This window comes from Neovison vison, chromosome 13 (genome assembly GCF_020171115.1).
Source record: "Neovison vison isolate M4711 chromosome 13, ASM_NN_V1, whole genome shotgun sequence".
Lineage (NCBI taxonomy): Eukaryota > Metazoa > Chordata > Mammalia > Carnivora > Mustelidae > Neogale > Neogale vison.
In genome coordinates this window covers 122,482,167-122,500,906 of record NC_058103.1, presented here as the reverse complement: position 1 = coordinate 122,500,906, position 18,740 = coordinate 122,482,167, and positions in this window count along the sequence as shown.

Below are 18,740 nucleotides of genomic sequence, written 5' to 3'. Positions count from 1 at the left end.
AGGGAACACATCATGATTTCAACAAAGACAGGTACCACTGTATTCAGTTTTGCACAGAGGCTTCCTTGTCATGAGTACGTGCCATATCACAGTTGTCTCGCAAAATTGAAGTGTTTGGAGCAGAGGTAGACTCTGTGAACTCTCAAGGGTTTTCCACTGCCAGTATGTGTCTTAGAGGCCTAAGTGCATTTCCCTGCCCTTCACACACAGTATGCAACCTGCCCTCTGTCCGGCCTTGTTCTATCATCTTTCCTCCACTGGAAAGAGACTGTCAGATATGAGGATCCGCCTGAAGCAGTTTGCCTGAAACAGAATGTCCTAGGGTCAAGGGGATGGACGTCTGATACTAGAGCCCTATTCGCGACTATTCCTGTTTGCCACAATGCAGTCCCAGCAGCTTCTTTCTTGGACAGACTGAACACTGCCACGAATCCCTCCTCAAGCACACTTGTCTCCCAATGTGTGAAGCTTTCTTGACACGAAAGACAGTACGGATGACAACTGGTCGTGAACATCCATTATGTGTTTGGGATGCCTACGCACCATAGGCTGCACTTCACTCACAGTACCCAAAGTGCCCATAGTCCGTCTCTGTTCTATCTTCATTCCTCCAAGGAGAAGACACTGTTATGAATGAGTATCCACCTGAAGTCGTTTCCCCAAACAGATATTTTCCTATGAATCACCTGTCAGGGCCCTGTGTGCAACACTTAATCATTTCAACACAGACAGGTCCCAGAGCTACGCACTTTCCACAGATTCGTCCCTGTGATGAGTACGTCCTAGAACGCCGTTCGTCGTGACATTAGAAGTGTTTTGAGCAGAGGTAGACACTGGGGAATCGACACGGAAACACAGTGCGGATGACCACATGTCGTGCACATTCCTTATTGGTTTTGGATGCCTACACGTTATAGCCTGCACTTCATTCACAGTATCTGAAGTGCCCACAGACCGTCCTTGTTCTACCTTCATTCCTTAAAGGAGAAGACACTGTTATGAGTGAGTATCCAACTGAACTAGCTTCCCTGAATAGACACTTTACTATGTACACAGGTAAGCGCCCTGTATGGAACACATCATGACCTCACCACAGACAGGTACCACAGTTTCCAGCTTTACACAGACGCATCCCTGTCATGAGTACGTCCCATGGCACAGTTATCTCAGGACATTTGAAGTGTTTTGAGCAGAGGTAGACTCTGTGGACTATCAAGGGTGTTGCCCGTCTAGTATGTGTCTGAGAGGCGCAAGAGCATTACCCTGCCCTTCCCTCATAGTATGCAACCTGCCCTCTGTCCGTCCTTTTTCTATCTGCTTTCCTCCACTGGAAAGACACTGTCAGATATGAGGATCCGCCTGATGCAGTTTGCCTGAAACAGAAGGTCCTAGAGTCAAGGCGATGGACGTCTGATACTAGAGCCCTATAAGCGACTATTCCTGTTTCCCACAATGCAGTCCCAGCAGCTTCTTTCTTGGACAGACTGAACACTGCCACGAATCCCTCCTCAAGCACACTTGTCTCCCAATGTGTGAAGCTTTTTTGACAAGAAAGACAGTACGGATGACAACCGGTCGTGAACATCCATATGTGTTTGGGATGCCTACTCACCATAGGCTGCACTTCACTCACAGTACCCAAAGTGCCCATAGTCCGTCTCTGTTCTATCTTCATTCCTCCAAGGAGAAGACACTGTTATGAATGAGTATCCACCTGAAGTCGTTTTCCCAAACAGATATTTTCCTATGAATCACCTGTAAGGGCCCTGTGTGCAACACTTAATCATTTCAACACAGACAGTTCCCAGAGCTACCCACTTTCCAGAGATTCGTCCCTGTCATGAGTACGTCCTAGAACGCCGTTCCTCGTGACATTAGAAGTGTTTTGAGCAGAGGTGGACACTGGGGAATCGACACAGAAACAGAGTGTGGATGACCATATGTCGTGCACATTCCTTATTGGTTTTGGATGCCTACACGCTATAGCCTGCACTTCATTCACAGTATCTGAAGTGCCCATAGTCCGTCCTTGTTCTACCTTCATTCCTTAATGGAGAAGACACTGTTATGAGTGAGTATCCCACTGAACTAGTTTCCCTGAATAGCACTTTACTATGAACACAGGTAAGAGCCCTATATGGAACACATCATGATCTCACCACAGACACGTACCACAGTTTCCAGCTTTGCACAGACGCATCCCTGTAATGAGTACGTCCCATGGCACTGTTTTCTCAGAACATTTGAAGTGTTTTGAGCAGAGCTAGACTCTGCGGAATATCAAGGGTGCTGCACGTCGAGTATGTGTCTGTGAGGCCAAGTGCATTACCCTGCCCTTCACTCACAGTATGCAACCAGCCCTCTGTCCGGCCTTGTTCTATCATCTTTCCTCCACTGGAAAGAGAGTGTCAGATATGAGGATCCGCCTGAAGCAGTTTGCCTGAAACAGAATGTCCTAGGGTCAAGGGGATGGACGTCTGATACTAGAGCCCTATTCGCGACTATTCCTGTTTGCCACAATGCAGTCCCAGCAGCTTCTTTCTTGGACAGACTGAACACTGCCACGAATCCCTCCTCAAGCACACTTGTCTCCCAATGTGTGAAGCTTTCTTGACACGAAAGACAGTACGGATGACAACTGGTCGTGAACATCCATTATGTGTTTGGGATGCCTACGCACCATAGGCTGCACTTCACTCACAGTACCCAAAGTGCCCATAGTCCGTCTCTGTTCTATCTTCATTCCTCCAAGGAGAAGACACTGTTATGAATGAGTATCCACCTGAAGTCGTTTCCCCAAACAGATATTTTCCTATGAATCACCTGTCAGGGCCCTGTGTGCAACACTTAATCATTTCAACACAGACAGGTCCCAGAGCTACGCACTTTCCACAGATTCGTCCCTGTGATGAGTACGTCCTAGAACGCCGTTCGTCGTGACATTAGAAGTGTTTTGAGCAGAGGTAGACACTGGGGAATCGACACGGAAACAGAGTGCGGATGACCACATGTCGTGCACATTCCTTATTGGTTTTGGATGCCTACACGTTATAGCCTGCACTTCATTCACAGTATCTGAAGTGCCCACAGTCCGTCCTTGTTCTACCTTCATTCCTTAAAGGAGAAGACACTGTTATGAGTGAGTATCCAACTGAACTAGCTTCCCTGAATAGACACTTTACTATGTACACAGGTAAGCGCCCTGTATGGAACACATCATGACCTCACCACAGACAGGTACCACAGTTTCCAGCTTTACACAGACGCATCCCTGTCATGAGTACGTCCCATGGCACAGTTATCTCAGGACATTTGAAGTGTTTTGAGCAGAGGTAGACTCTGTGGACTATCAAGGGTGTTGCCCGTCTAGTATGTGTCTGAGAGGCGCAAGAGCATTACCCTGCCCTTCCCTCATAGTATGCAACCTGCCCTCTGTCCGTCCTTTTTCTATCTGCTTTCCTCCACTGGAAAGACACTGTCAGATATGAGGATCCGCCTGATGCAGTTTGCCTGAAACAGAAGGTCCTAGAGTCAAGGCGATGGACGTCTGATACTAGAGCCCTATAAGCGACTATTCCTGTTTCCCACAATGCAGTCCCAGCAGCTTCTTTCTTGGACAGACTGAACACTGCCACGAATCCCTCCTCAAGCACACTTGTCTCCCAATGTGTGAAGCTTTTTTGACAAGAAAGACAGTACGGATGACAACCGGTCGTGAACATCCATATGTGTTTGGGATGCCTACTCACCATAGGCTGCACTTCACTCACAGTACCCAAAGTGCCCATAGTCCGTCTCTGTTCTATCTTCATTCCTCCAAGGAGAAGACACTGTTATGAATGAGTATCCACCTGAAGTCGTTTTCCCAAACAGATATTTTCCTATGAATCACCTGTAAGGGCCCTGTGTGCAACACTTAATCATTTCAACACAGACAGTTCCCAGAGCTACCCACTTTCCAGAGATTCGTCCCTGTCATGAGTACGTCCTAGAACGCCGTTCCTCGTGACATTAGAAGTGTTTTGAGCAGAGGTGGACACTGGGGAATCGACACAGAAACAGAGTGTGGATGACCATATGTCGTGCACATTCCTTATTGGTTTTGGATGCCTACACGCTATAGCCTGCACTTCATTCACAGTATCTGAAGTGCCCATAGTCCGTCCTTGTTCTACCTTCATTCCTTAATGGAGAAGACACTGTTATGAGTGAGTATCCAACTGAACTAGTTTCCCTGAATAGCACTTTACTATGAACACAGGTAAGAGCCCTATATGGAACACATCATGATCTCACCACAGACACGTACCACAGTTTCCAGCTTTGCACAGACGCATCCCTGTAATGAGTACGTCCCATGGCACTGTTTTCTCAGAACATTTGAAGTGTTTTGAGCAGAGCTAGACTCTGCGGAATATCAAGGGTGCTGCACGTCGAGTATGTGTCTGTGAGGCCAAGTGCATTACCCTGCCCTTCATTCACAGTATGCAACCTGCCCTCTCTCCGTCCTTTTTCTATCTGCTTTCCTCCACTGGAAAGACACTGTCAGAAAGGAGAATGCGCCTCAAGGAGTTTGCCTCAAACAGAATGTCCTATGCTCGACGGGATGGCCATCTGACACTAGAGCCCTATACGCGCCTATTCCTGTTTAGCACACAGGCAGTCCTAACAGCTTCTTTCATGAAACATTCAACAAGGCCTCGAAACCCACCTAAAACAGACTTCCCTCCAAAGGTTTGAAGTCTTTTCCACAGAAAAACAGAGTGAGGATAACCACAGGTATTGAACATCCACTATGTGTTTGGGATGCCTAAGCGCCTTAGGCTGCACTTCACTCAGTGTACCTGCGGTGCCCATAGTCCGTCCCTGTTCTACCTTATTTCGTAAAAGGAGAACACACTGGTTGGATTGAGTATCCACCCGGACTCGTTTCTCTGCATAGGTACCTTCCTCGGAACACAGGTAAGTGCCTTGTAGGGAACACATCATGATTTCAACAAAGACAGGTACCACTGTATTCAGTTTTGCACAGAGGCTTCCTTGTCATGAGTACGTGCCATATCACAGTTGTCTCGCAAAATTGAAGTGTTTGGAGCAGAGGTAGACTCTGTGAACTCTCAAGGGTTTTCCACTGCCAGTATGTGTCTTAGAGGCCTAAGTGCATTTCCCTGCCCTTCACACACAGTATGCAACCTGCCCTCTGTCCGGCCTTGTTCTATCATCTTTCCTCCACTGGAAAGAGACTGTCAGATATGAGGATCCGCCTGAAGCAGTTTGCCTGAAACAGAATGTCCTAGGGTCAAGGGGATGGACGTCTGATACTAGAGCCCTATTCGCGACTATTCCTGTTTGCCACAATGCAGTCCCAGCAGCTTCTTTCTTGGACAGACTGAACACTGCCACGAATCCCTCCTCAAGCACACTTGTCTCCCAATGTGTGAAGCTTTCTTGACACGAAAGACAGTACGGATGACAACTGGTCGTGAACATCCATTATGTGTTTGGGATGCCTACGCACCATAGGCTGCACTTCACTCACAGTACCCAAAGTGCCCATAGTCCGTCTCTGTTCTATCTTCATTCCTCCAAGGAGAAGACACTGTTATGAATGAGTATCCACCTGAAGTCGTTTCCCCAAACAGATATTTTCCTATGAATCACCTGTCAGGGCCCTGTGTGCAACACTTAATCATTTCAACACAGACAGGTCCCAGAGCTACGCACTTTCCACAGATTCGTCCCTGTGATGAGTACGTCCTAGAACGCCGTTCGTCGTGACATTAGAAGTGTTTTGAGCAGAGGTAGACACTGGGGAATCGACACGGAAACACAGTGCGGATGACCACATGTCGTGCACATTCCTTATTGGTTTTGGATGCCTACACGTTATAGCCTGCACTTCATTCACAGTATCTGAAGTGCCCACAGACCGTCCTTGTTCTACCTTCATTCCTTAAAGGAGAAGACACTGTTATGAGTGAGTATCCAACTGAACTAGCTTCCCTGAATAGACACTTTACTATGTACACAGGTAAGCGCCCTGTATGGAACACATCATGACCTCACCACAGACAGGTACCACAGTTTCCAGCTTTACACAGACGCATCCCTGTCATGAGTACGTCCCATGGCACAGTTATCTCAGGACATTTGAAGTGTTTTGAGCAGAGGTAGACTCTGTGGACTATCAAGGGTGTTGCCCGTCTAGTATGTGTCTGAGAGGCGCAAGAGCATTACCCTGCCCTTCCCTCATAGTATGCAACCTGCCCTCTGTCCGTCCTTTTTCTATCTGCTTTCCTCCACTGGAAAGACACTGTCAGATATGAGGATCCGCCTGATGCAGTTTGCCTGAAACAGAAGGTCCTAGAGTCAAGGCGATGGACGTCTGATACTAGAGCCCTATAAGCGACTATTCCTGTTTCCCACAATGCAGTCCCAGCAGCTTCTTTCTTGGACAGACTGAACACTGCCACGAATCCCTCCTCAAGCACACTTGTCTCCCAATGTGTGAAGCTTTTTTGACAAGAAAGACAGTACGGATGACAACCGGTCGTGAACATCCATATGTGTTTGGGATGCCTACTCACCATAGGCTGCACTTCACTCACAGTACCAAAAGTGCCCATAGTCCGTCTCTGTTCTATCTTCATTCCTCCAAGGAGAAGACACTGTTATGAATGAGTATCCACCTGAAGTCGTTTTCCCAAACAGATATTTTCCTATGAATCACCTGTAAGGGCCCTGTGTGCAACACTTAATCATTTCAACACAGACAGTTCCCAGAGCTACCCACTTTCCAGAGATTCGTCCCTGTCATGAGTACGTCCTAGAACGCCGTTCCTCGTGACATTAGAAGTGTTTTGAGCAGAGGTGGACACTGGGGAATCGACACAGAAACAGAGTGTGGATGACCATATGTCGTGCACATTCCTTATTGGTTTTGGATGCCTACACGCTATAGCCTGCACTTCATTCACAGTATCTGAAGTGCCCATAGTCCGTCCTTGTTCTACCTTCATTCCTTAATGGAGAAGACACTGTTATGAGTGAGTATCCCACTGAACTAGTTTCCCTGAATAGCACTTTACTATGAACACAGGTAAGAGCCCTATATGGAACACATCATGATCTCACCACAGACACGTACCACAGTTTCCAGCTTTGCACAGACGCATCCCTGTAATGAGTACGTCCCATGGCACTGTTTTCTCAGAACATTTGAAGTGTTTTGAGCAGAGCTAGACTCTGCGGAATATCAAGGGTGCTGCACGTCGAGTATGTGTCTGTGAGGCCAAGTGCATTACCCTGCCCTTCACTCACAGTATGCAACCAGCCCTCTGTCCGGCCTTGTTCTATCATCTTTCCTCCACTGGAAAGAGAGTGTCAGATATGAGGATCCGCCTGAAGCAGTTTGCCTGAAACAGAATGTCCTAGGGTCAAGGGGATGGACGTCTGATACTAGAGCCCTATTCGCGACTATTCCTGTTTGCCACAATGCAGTCCCAGCAGCTTCTTTCTTGGACAGACTGAACACTGCCACGAATCCCTCCTCAAGCACACTTGTCTCCCAATGTGTGAAGCTTTCTTGACACGAAAGACAGTACGGATGACAACTGGTCGTGAACATCCATTATGTGTTTGGGATGCCTACGCACCATAGGCTGCACTTCACTCACAGTACCCAAAGTGCCCATAGTCCGTCTCTGTTCTATCTTCATTCCTCCAAGGAGAAGACACTGTTATGAATGAGTATCCACCTGAAGTCGTTTCCCCAAACAGATATTTTCCTATGAATCACCTGTCAGGGCCCTGTGTGCAACACTTAATCATTTCAACACAGACAGGTCCCAGAGCTACGCACTTTCCACAGATTCGTCCCTGTGATGAGTACGTCCTAGAACGCCGTTCCTCGTGACATTAGAAGTGTTTTGAGCAGAGGTAGACACTGGGGAATCGACACGGAAACAGAGTGCGGATGACCACATGTCGTGCACATTCCTTATTGGTTTTGGATGCCTACACGTTATAGCCTGCACTTCATTCACAGTATCTGAAGTGCCCACAGTCCGTCCTTGTTCTACCTTCATTCCTTAAAGGAGAAGACACTGTTATGAGTGAGTATCCAACTGAACTAGCTTCCCTGAATAGACACTTTACTATGTACACAGGTAAGCGCCCTGTATGGAACACATCATGACCTCACCACAGACAGGTACCACAGTTTCCAGCTTTACACAGACGCATCCCTGTCATGAGTACGTCCCATGGCACAGTTATCTCAGGACATTTGAAGTGTTTTGAGCAGAGGTAGACTCTGTGGACTATCAAGGGTGTTGCCCGTCTAGTATGTGTCTGAGAGGCGCAAGAGCATTACCCTGCCCTTCCCTCATAGTATGCAACCTGCCCTCTGTCCGTCCTTTTTCTATCTGCTTTCCTCCACTGGAAAGACACTGTCAGATATGAGGATCCGCCTGATGCAGTTTGCCTGAAACAGAAGGTCCTAGAGTCAAGGCGATGGACGTCTGATACTAGAGCCCTATAAGCGACTATTCCTGTTTCCCACAATGCAGTCCCAGCAGCTTCTTTCTTGGACAGACTGAACACTGCCACGAATCCCTCCTCAAGCACACTTGTCTCCCAATGTGTGAAGCTTTTTTGACAAGAAAGACAGTACGGATGACAACCGGTCGTGAACATCCATATGTGTTTGGGATGCCTACTCACCATAGGCTGCACTTCACTCACAGTACCCAAAGTGCCCATAGTCCGTCTCTGTTCTATCTTCATTCCTCCAAGGAGAAGACACTGTTATGAATGAGTATCCACCTGAAGTCGTTTTCCCAAACAGATATTTTCCTATGAATCACCTGTAAGGGCCCTGTGTGCAACACTTAATCATTTCAACACAGACAGTTCCCAGAGCTACCCACTTTCCAGAGATTCGTCCCTGTCATGAGTACGTCCTAGAACGCCGTTCCTCGTGACATTAGAAGTGTTTTGAGCAGAGGTGGACACTGGGGAATCGACACAGAAACAGAGTGTGGATGACCATATGTCGTGCACATTCCTTATTGGTTTTGGATGCCTACACGCTATAGCCTGCACTTCATTCACAGTATCTGAAGTGCCCATAGTCCGTCCTTGTTCTACCTTCATTCCTTAATGGAGAAGACACTGTTATGAGTGAGTATCCAACTGAACTAGTTTCCCTGAATAGCACTTTACTATGAACACAGGTAAGAGCCCTATATGGAACACATCATGATCTCACCACAGACACGTACCACAGTTTCCAGCTTTGCACAGACGCATCCCTGTAATGAGTACGTCCCATGGCACTGTTTTCTCAGAACATTTGAAGTGTTTTGAGCAGAGCTAGACTCTGCGGAATATCAAGGGTGCTGCACGTCGAGTATGTGTCTGTGAGGCCAAGTGCATTACCCTGCCCTTCATTCACAGTATGCAACCTGCCCTCTCTCCGTCCTTTTTCTATCTGCTTTCCTCCACTGGAAAGACACTGTCAGAAAGGAGAATGCGCCTCAAGGAGTTTGCCTCAAACAGAATGTCCTATGCTCGACGGGATGGCCATCTGACACTAGAGCCCTATACGCGCCTATTCCTGTTTAGCACACAGGCAGTCCTAACAGCTTCTTTCATGAAACATTCAACAAGGCCTCGAAACCCACCTAAAACAGACTTCCCTCCAAAGGTTTGAAGTCTTTTCCACAGAAAAACAGAGTGAGGATAACCACAGGTATTGAACATCCACTATGTGTTTGGGATGCCTAAGCGCCTTAGGCTGCACTTCACTCAGTGTACCTGCGGTGCCCATAGTCCGTCCCTGTTCTACCTTATTTCGTAAAAGGAGAACACACTGGTTGGATTGAGTATCCACCCGGACTCGTTTCTCTGCATAGGTACCTTCCTCGGAACACAGGTAAGTGCCTTGTAGGGAACACATCATGATTTCAACAAAGACAGGTACCACTGTATTCAGTTTTGCACAGAGGCTTCCTTGTCATGAGTACGTGCCATATCACAGTTGTCTCGCAAAATTGAAGTGTTTGGAGCAGAGGTAGACTCTGTGAACTCTCAAGGGTTTTCCACTGCCAGTATGTGTCTTAGAGGCCTAAGTGCATTTCCCTGCCCTTCACACACAGTATGCAACCTGCCCTCTGTCCGGCCTTGTTCTATCATCTTTCCTCCACTGGAAAGAGACTGTCAGATATGAGGATCCGCCTGAAGCAGTTTGCCTGAAACAGAATGTCCTAGGGTCAAGGGGATGGACGTCTGATACTAGAGCCCTATTCGCGACTATTCCTGTTTGCCACAATGCAGTCCCAGCAGCTTCTTTCTTGGACAGACTGAACACTGCCACGAATCCCTCCTCAAGCACACTTGTCTCCCAATGTGTGAAGCTTTCTTGACACGAAAGACAGTACGGATGACAACTGGTCGTGAACATCCATTATGTGTTTGGGATGCCTACGCACCATAGGCTGCACTTCACTCACAGTACCCAAAGTGCCCATAGTCCGTCTCTGTTCTATCTTCATTCCTCCAAGGAGAAGACACTGTTATGAATGAGTATCCACCTGAAGTCGTTTCCCCAAACAGATATTTTCCTATGAATCACCTGTCAGGGCCCTGTGTGCAACACTTAATCATTTCAACACAGACAGGTCCCAGAGCTACGCACATTCCACAGATTCGTCCCTGTGATGAGTACGTCCTAGAACGCCGTTCCTCGTGACATTAGAACTGTTTTGAGCAGAGGTAGACACTGGGGAATCGACACGGAAACAGAGTGCGGATGACCACATGTCGTGCACATTCCTTATTGGTTTTGGATGCCTACACGTTATAGCCTGCACTTCATTCACAGTATCTGAAGTGCCCACAGTCCGTCCTTGTTCTACCTTCATTCCTTAAAGGAGAAGACACTGTTATGAGTGAGTATCCAACTGAACTAGCTTCCCTGAATAGACACTTTACTATGTACACAGGTAAGCGCCCTGTATGGAAAACATCATGACCTCACCACAGACAGGTACCACAGTTTCCAGCTTTACACAGACGCATCCCTGTCATGAGTACGTCCCATGGCACAGTTATCTCAGGACATTTGAAGTGTTTTGAGCAGAGGTAGACTCTGTGGACTATCAAGGGTGTTGCCCGTCTAGTATGTGTCTGAGAGGCGCAAGAGCATTACCCTGCCCTTCCCTCATAGTATGCAACCTGCCCTCTCTCCGTCCTTTTTCTATCTGCTTTCCTCCACTGGAAAGACACGGTCAGATATGAGGATCCGCCTGATGCAGTTTGCCTGAAACAGAAGGTCCTAGAGTCAAGGCGATGGACGTCTGATACTAGAGCCCTATAAGCGACTATTCCTGTTTCCCACAATGCAGTCCCAGCAGCTTCTTTCTTGGACAGACTGAACACTGCCACGAATCCCTCCTCAAGCACACTTGTCTCCCAATGTGTGAAGCTTTTTTGACAAGAAAGACAGTACGGATGACAACCGGTCGTGAACATCCATATGTGTTTGGGATGCCTACTCACCATAGGCTGCACTTCACTCACAGTACCCAAAGTGCCCATAGTCCGTCTCTGTTCTATCTTCATTCCTCCAAGGAGAAGACACTGTTATGAATGAGTATCCACCTGAAGTCGTTTTCCCAAACAGATATTTTCCTATGAATCACCTGTAAGGGCCCTGTGTGCAACACTTAATCATTTCAACACAGACAGTTCCCAGAGCTACCCACTTTCCAGAGATTCGTCCCTGTCATGAGTACGTCCTAGAACGCCGTTCCTCGTGACATTAGAAGTGTTTTGAGCAGAGGTGGACACTGGGGAATCGACACAGAAACAGAGTGTGGATGACCATATGTCGTGCACATTCCTTATTGGTTTTGGATGCCTACACGCTATAGCCTGCACTTCATTCACAGTATCTGAAGTGCCCATAGTCCGTCCTTGTTCTACCTTCATTCCTTAATGGAGAAGACACTGTTATGAGTGAGTATCCAACTGAACTAGTTTCCCTGAATAGCACTTTACTATGAACACAGGTAAGAGCCCTATATGGAACACATCATGATCTCACCACAGACACGTACCACAGTTTCCAGCTTTGCACAGACGCATCCCTGTAATGAGTACATCCCATGGCACTGTTTTCTCAGAACATTTGAAGTGTTTTGAGCAGAGCTAGACTCTGCGGAATATCAAGGGTGCTGCACGTCGAGTATGTGTCTGTGAGGCCAAGTGCATTACCCTGCCCTTCACTCACAGTATGCAACCTGCCCTCTCTCCGTCCTTTTTCTATCTGCTTTCCTCCACTGGAAAGACACTGTCAGAAAGGAGAATGCGCCTCAAGGAGTTTGCCTCAAACAGAATGTCCTATGCTCGAGGGGATGGCCATCTGACACTAGAGCCCTATACGCGCCTATTCCTGTTTAGCACACAGGCAGTCCTAACAGCTTCTTTCATGAAACATTCAACAAGGCCTCGAAACCCACCTAAAACAGACTTCCCTCCAAAGGTTTGAAGTCTTTTCCACAGAAAAACAGAGTGAGGATAACCACAGGTATTGAACATCCACTATGTGTTTGGGATGCCTAAGCGCCTTAGGCTGCACTTCACTCAGTGTACCTGCGGTGCCCATAGTCCGTCCCTGTTCTACCTTATTTCGTAAAAGGAGAACACACTGGTTGGATTGAGTATCCACCCGGACTCGTTTCTCTGCATAGGTACCTTCCTCGGAACACAGGTAAGTGCCTTGTAGGGAACACATCATGATTTCAACAAAGACAGGTACCACTGTATTCAGTTTTGCACAGAGGCTTCCTTGTCATGAGTACGTGCCATATCACAGTTGTCTCGCAAAATTGAAGTGTTTGGAGCAGAGGTAGACTCTGTGAACTCTCAAGGGTTCAAAACACTGCCAGTATGTGTCTTAGAGGCCTAAGTGCATTTCCCTGCCCTTCACACACAGTATGCAACCTGCCCTCTATCCGGCCTTGTTCTATCATCTTTCCTCCACTGGAAAGAGACTGTCAGATATGAGGATCCGCCTGAAGCAGTTTGCCTGAAACAGAATGTCCTAGGGTCAAGGGGATGGACGTCTGATACTAGAGCCCTATTCGCGACTATTCCTGTTTGCCACAATGCAGTCCCAGCAGCTTCTTTCTTGGACAGACTGAACACTGCCACGAATCCCTCCTCAAGCACACTTGTCTCCCAATGTGTGAAGCTTTCTTGACACGAAAGACAGTACGGATGACAACTGGTCGTGAACATCCATTATGTGTTTGGGATGCCTACGCACCATAGGCTGCACTTCACTCACAGTACCCAAAGTGCCCATAGTCCGTCTCTGTTCTATCTTCATTCCTCCAAGGAGAAGACACTGTTATGAATGAGTATCCACCTGAAGTCGTTTCCCCAAACAGATATTTTCCTATGAATCACCTGTCAGGGCCCTGTGTGCAACACTTAATCATTTCAACACAGACAGGTCCCAGAGCTACGCACTTTCCACAGATTCGTCCCTGTGATGAGTACGTCCTAGAACGCCGTTCCTCGTGACATTAGAAGTGTTTTGAGCAGAGGTAGACACTGGGGAATCGACACGGAAACAGAGTGCGGATGACCACATGTCGTGCACATTCCTTATTGGTTTTGGATGCCTACACGTTATAGCCTGCACTTCATTCACAGTATCTGAAGTGCCCACAGTCCGTCCTTGTTCTACCTTCATTCCTTAAAGGAGAAGACACTGTTATGAGTGAGTATCCAACTGAACTAGCTTCCCTGAATAGACACTTTACTATGTACACAGGTAAGCGCCCTGTATGGAAAACATCATGACCTCACCACAGACAGGTACCACAGTTTCCAGCTTTACACAGACGCATCCCTGTCATGAGTACGTCCCATGGCACAGTTATCTCAGGACATTTGAAGTGTTTTGAGCAGAGGTAGACTCTGTGGACTATCAAGGGTGTTGCCCGTCTAGTATGTGTCTGAGAGGCGCAAGAGCATTACCCTGCCCTTCCCTCATAGTATGCAACCTGCCCTCTGTCCGTCCTTTTTCTATCTGCTTTCCTCCACTGGAAAGACACGGTCAGATATGAGGATCCGCCTGATGCAGTTTGCCTGAAACAGAAGGTCCTAGAGTCAAGGCGATGGACGTCTGATACTAGAGCCCTATAAGCGACTATTCCTGTTTCCCACAATGCAGTCCCAGCAGCTTCTTTCTTGGACAGACTGAACACTGCCACGAATCCCTCCTCAAGCACACTTGTCTCCCAATGTGTGAAGCTTTTTTGACAAGAAAGACAGTACGGATGACAACCGGTCGTGAACATCCATATGTGTTTGGGATGCCTACTCACCATAGGCTGCACTTCACTCACAGTACCCAAAGTGCCCATAGTCCGTCTCTGTTCTATCTTCATTCCTCCAAGGAGAAGACACTGTTATGAATGAGTATCCACCTGAAGTCGTTTTCCCAAACAGATATTTTCCTATGAATCACCTGTAAGGGCCCTGTGTGCAACACTTAATCATTTCAACACAGACAGTTCCCAGAGCTACCCACTTTCCAGAGATTCGTCCCTGTCATGAGTACGTCCTAGAACGCCGTTCCTCGTGACATTAGAAGTGTTTTGAGCAGAGGTGGAAACTGGGGAATCGACACAGAAACAGAGTGTGGATGACCATATGTCGTGCACATTCCTTATTGGTTTTGGATGCCTACACGCTATAGCCTGCACTTCATTCACAGTATCTGAAGTGCCCATAGTCCGTCCTTGTTCTACCTTCATTCCTTAATGGAGAAGACACTGTTATGAGTGAGTATCCAACTGAACTAGTTTCCCTGAATAGCACTTTACTATGAACACAGGTAAGAGCCCTATATGGAACACATCATGATCTCACCACAGACACGTACCACAGTTTCCAGCTTTGCACAGACGCATCCCTGTAATGAGTACGTCCCATGGCACTGTTTTCTCAGAACATTTGAAGTGTTTTGAGCAGAGCTAGACTCTGCGGAATATCAAGGGTGCTGCACGTCGAGTATGTGTCTGTGAGGCCAAGTGCATTACCCTGCCCTTCACTCACAGTATGCAACCTGCCCTCTGTCCGGCCTTGTTCTATCATCTTTCCTCCACTGGAAAGAGAGTGTCAGATATGAGGATCCGCCTGAAGCAGTTTGCCTGAAACAGAATGTCCTAAGGTCAAGGGGATGGACGTCTGATACTAGAGCCCTATTCGCGACTATTCCTGTTTGCCACAATGCAGTCCCAGCAGCTTCTTTCTTGGACAGACTGAACACTGCCACGAATCCCTCCTCAAGCACACTTGTCTCCCAATGTGTGAAGCTTTCTTGACACGAAAGACAGTACGGATGACAACTGGTCGTGAACATCCATTATGTGTTTGGGATGCCTACGCACCATAGGCTGCACTTCACTCACAGTACCCAAAGTGCCCATAGTCCGTCTCTGTTCTATCTTCATTCCTCCAAGGAGAAGACACTGTTATGAATGAGTATCCACCTGAAGTCGTTTCCCCAAACAGATATTTTCCTATGAATCACCTGTCAGGGCCCTGTGTGCAACACTTAATCATTTCAACACAGACAGGTCCCAGAGCTACGCACTTTCCACAGATTCGTCCCTGTGATGAGTACGTCCTAGAACGCCGTTCGTCGTGACATTAGAAGTGTTTTGAGCAGAGGTAGACACTGGGGAATCGACACGGAAACAGAGTGCGGATGACCACATGTCGTGCACATTCCTTATTGGTTTTGGATGCCTACACGTTATAGCCTGCACTTCATTCACAGTATCTGAAGTGCCCACAGTCCGTCCTTGTTCTACCTTCATTCCTTAAAGGAGAAGACACTGTTATGAGTGAGTATCCAACTGAACTAGCTTCCCTGAATAGACACTTTACTATGTACACAGGTAAGCGCCCTGTATGGAACACATCATGACCTCACCACAGACAGGTACCACAGTTTCCAGCTTTACACAGACGCATCCCTGTCATGAGTACGTCCCATGGCACAGTTATCTCAGGACATTTGAAGTGTTTTGAGCAGAGGTAGACTCTGTGGACTATCAAGGGTGTTGCCCGTCTAGTATGTGTCTGAGAGGCGCAAGAGCATTACCCTGCCCTTCCCTCATAGTATGCAACCTGCCCTCTGTCCGTCCTTTTTCTATCTGCTTTCCTCCACTGGAAAGACACTGTCAGATATGAGGATCCGCCTGATGCAGTTTGCCTGAAACAGAAGGTCCTAGAGTCAAGGCGATGGACGTCTGATACTAGAGCCCTATAAGCGACTATTCCTGTTTCCCACAATGCAGTCCCAGCAGCTTCTTTCTTGGACAGACTGAACACTGCCACGAATCCCTCCTCAAGCACACTTGTCTCCCAATGTGTGAAGCTTTTTTGACAAGAAAGACAGTACGGATGACAACCGGTCGTGAACATCCATATGTGTTTGGGATGCCTACTCACCATAGGCTGCACTTCACTCACAGTACCCAAAGTGCCCATAGTCCGTCTCTGTTCTATCTTCATTCCTCCAAGGAGAAGACACTGTTATGAATGAGTATCCACCTGAAGTCGTTTTCCCAAACAGATATTTTCCTATGAATCACCTGTAAGGGCCCTGTGTGCAACACTTAATCATTTCAACACAGACAGTTCCCAGAGCTACCCACTTTCCAGAGATTCGTCCCTGTCATGAGTACGTCCTAGAACGCCGTTCCTCGTGACATTAGAAGTGTTTTGAGCAGAGGTGGACACTGGGGAATCGACACAGAAACAGAGTGTGGATGACCATATGTCGTGCACATTCCTTATTGGTTTTGGATGCCTACACGCTATAGCCTGCACTTCATTCACAGTATCTGAAGTGCCCATAGTCCGTCCTTGTTCTACCTTCATTCCTTAATGGAGAAGACACTGTTATGAGTGAGTATCCAACTGAACTAGTTTCCCTGAATAGCACTTTACTATGAACACAGGTAAGAGCCCTATATGGAACACATCATGATCTCACCACAGACACGTACCACAGTTTCCAGCTTTGCACAGACGCATCCCTGTAATGAGTACATCCCATGGCACTGTTTTCTCAGAACATTTGAAGTGTTTTGAGCAGAGCTAGACTCTGCGGAATATCAAGGGTGCTGCACGTCGAGTATGTGTCTGTGAGGCCAAGTGCATTACCCTGCCCTTCACTCACAGTATGCAACCTGCCCTCTCTCCGTCCTTTTTCTATCTGCTTTCCTCCACTGGAAAGACACTGTCAGAAAGGAGAATGCGCCTCAAGGAGTTTGCCTCAAACAGAATGTCCTATGCTCGAGGGGATGGCCATCTGACACTAGAGCCCTATACGCGCCTATTCCTGTTTAGCACACAGGCAGTCCTAACAGCTTCTTTCATGAAACATTCAACAAGGCCTCGAAACCCACCTAAAACAGACTTCCCTCCAAAGGTTTGAAGTCTTTTCCACAGAAAAACAGAGTGAGGATAACCACAGGTATTGAACATCCACTATGTGTTTGGGATGCCTAAGCGCCTTAGGCTGCACTTCACTCAGTGTACCTGCGGTGCCCATAGTCCGTCCCTGTTCTACCTTATTTCGTAAAAGGAGAACACACTGGTTGGATTGAGTATCCACCCGGACTCGTTTCTCTGCATAGGTACCTTCCTCGGAACACAGGTAAGTGCCTTGTAGGGAACACATCATGATTTCAACAAAGACAGGTACCACTGTATTCAGTTTTGCACAGAGGCTTCCTTGTCATGAGTACGTGCCATATCACAGTTGTCTCGCAAAATTGAAGTGTTTGGAGCAGAGGTAGACTCTGTGAACTCTCAAGGGTTCAAAACACTGCCAGTATGTGTCTTAGAGGCCTAAGTGCATTTCCCTGCCCTTCACACACAGTATGCAACCTGCCCTCTGTCCGGCCTTGTTCTATCATCTTTCCTCCACTGGAAAGAGACTGTCAGATATGAGGATCCGCCTGAAGCAGTTTGCCTGAAACAGAATGTCCTAGGGTCAAGGGGATGGACGTCTGATACTAGAGCCCTATTCGCGACTATTCCTGTTTGCCACAATGCAGTCCCAGCAGCTTCTTTCTTGGACAGACTGAACACTGCCACGAATCCCTCCTCAAGCACACTTGTCTCCCAATGTGTGAAGCTTTCTTGACACGAAAGACAGTACGGATGACAACTGGTCGTGAACATCCATTATGTGTTTGGGATGCCTACGCACCATAGGCTGCACTTCACTCACAGTACCCAAAGTGCCCATAGTCCGTCTCTATTCTATCTTCATTCCTCCAAGGAGAAGACACTGTTATGAATGAGTATCCACCTGAAGTCGTTTCCCCAAACAGATATTTTCCTATGAATCACCTGTCAGGGCCCTGTGTGCAACACTTAATCATTTCAACACAGACAGGTCCCAGAGCTACGCACTTTCCACAGATTCGTCCCTGTGATGAGTACGTCCTAGAACGCCGTTCCTCGTGACATTAGAAGTGTTTTGAGCAGAGGTAGACACTGGGGAATCGACACGGAAACAGAGTGCGGATGACCACATGTCGTGCACATTCCTTATTGGTTTTGGATGCCTACACGTTATAGCCTGCACTTCATTCACAGTATCTGAAGTGCCCACAGTCCGTCCTTGTTCTACCTTC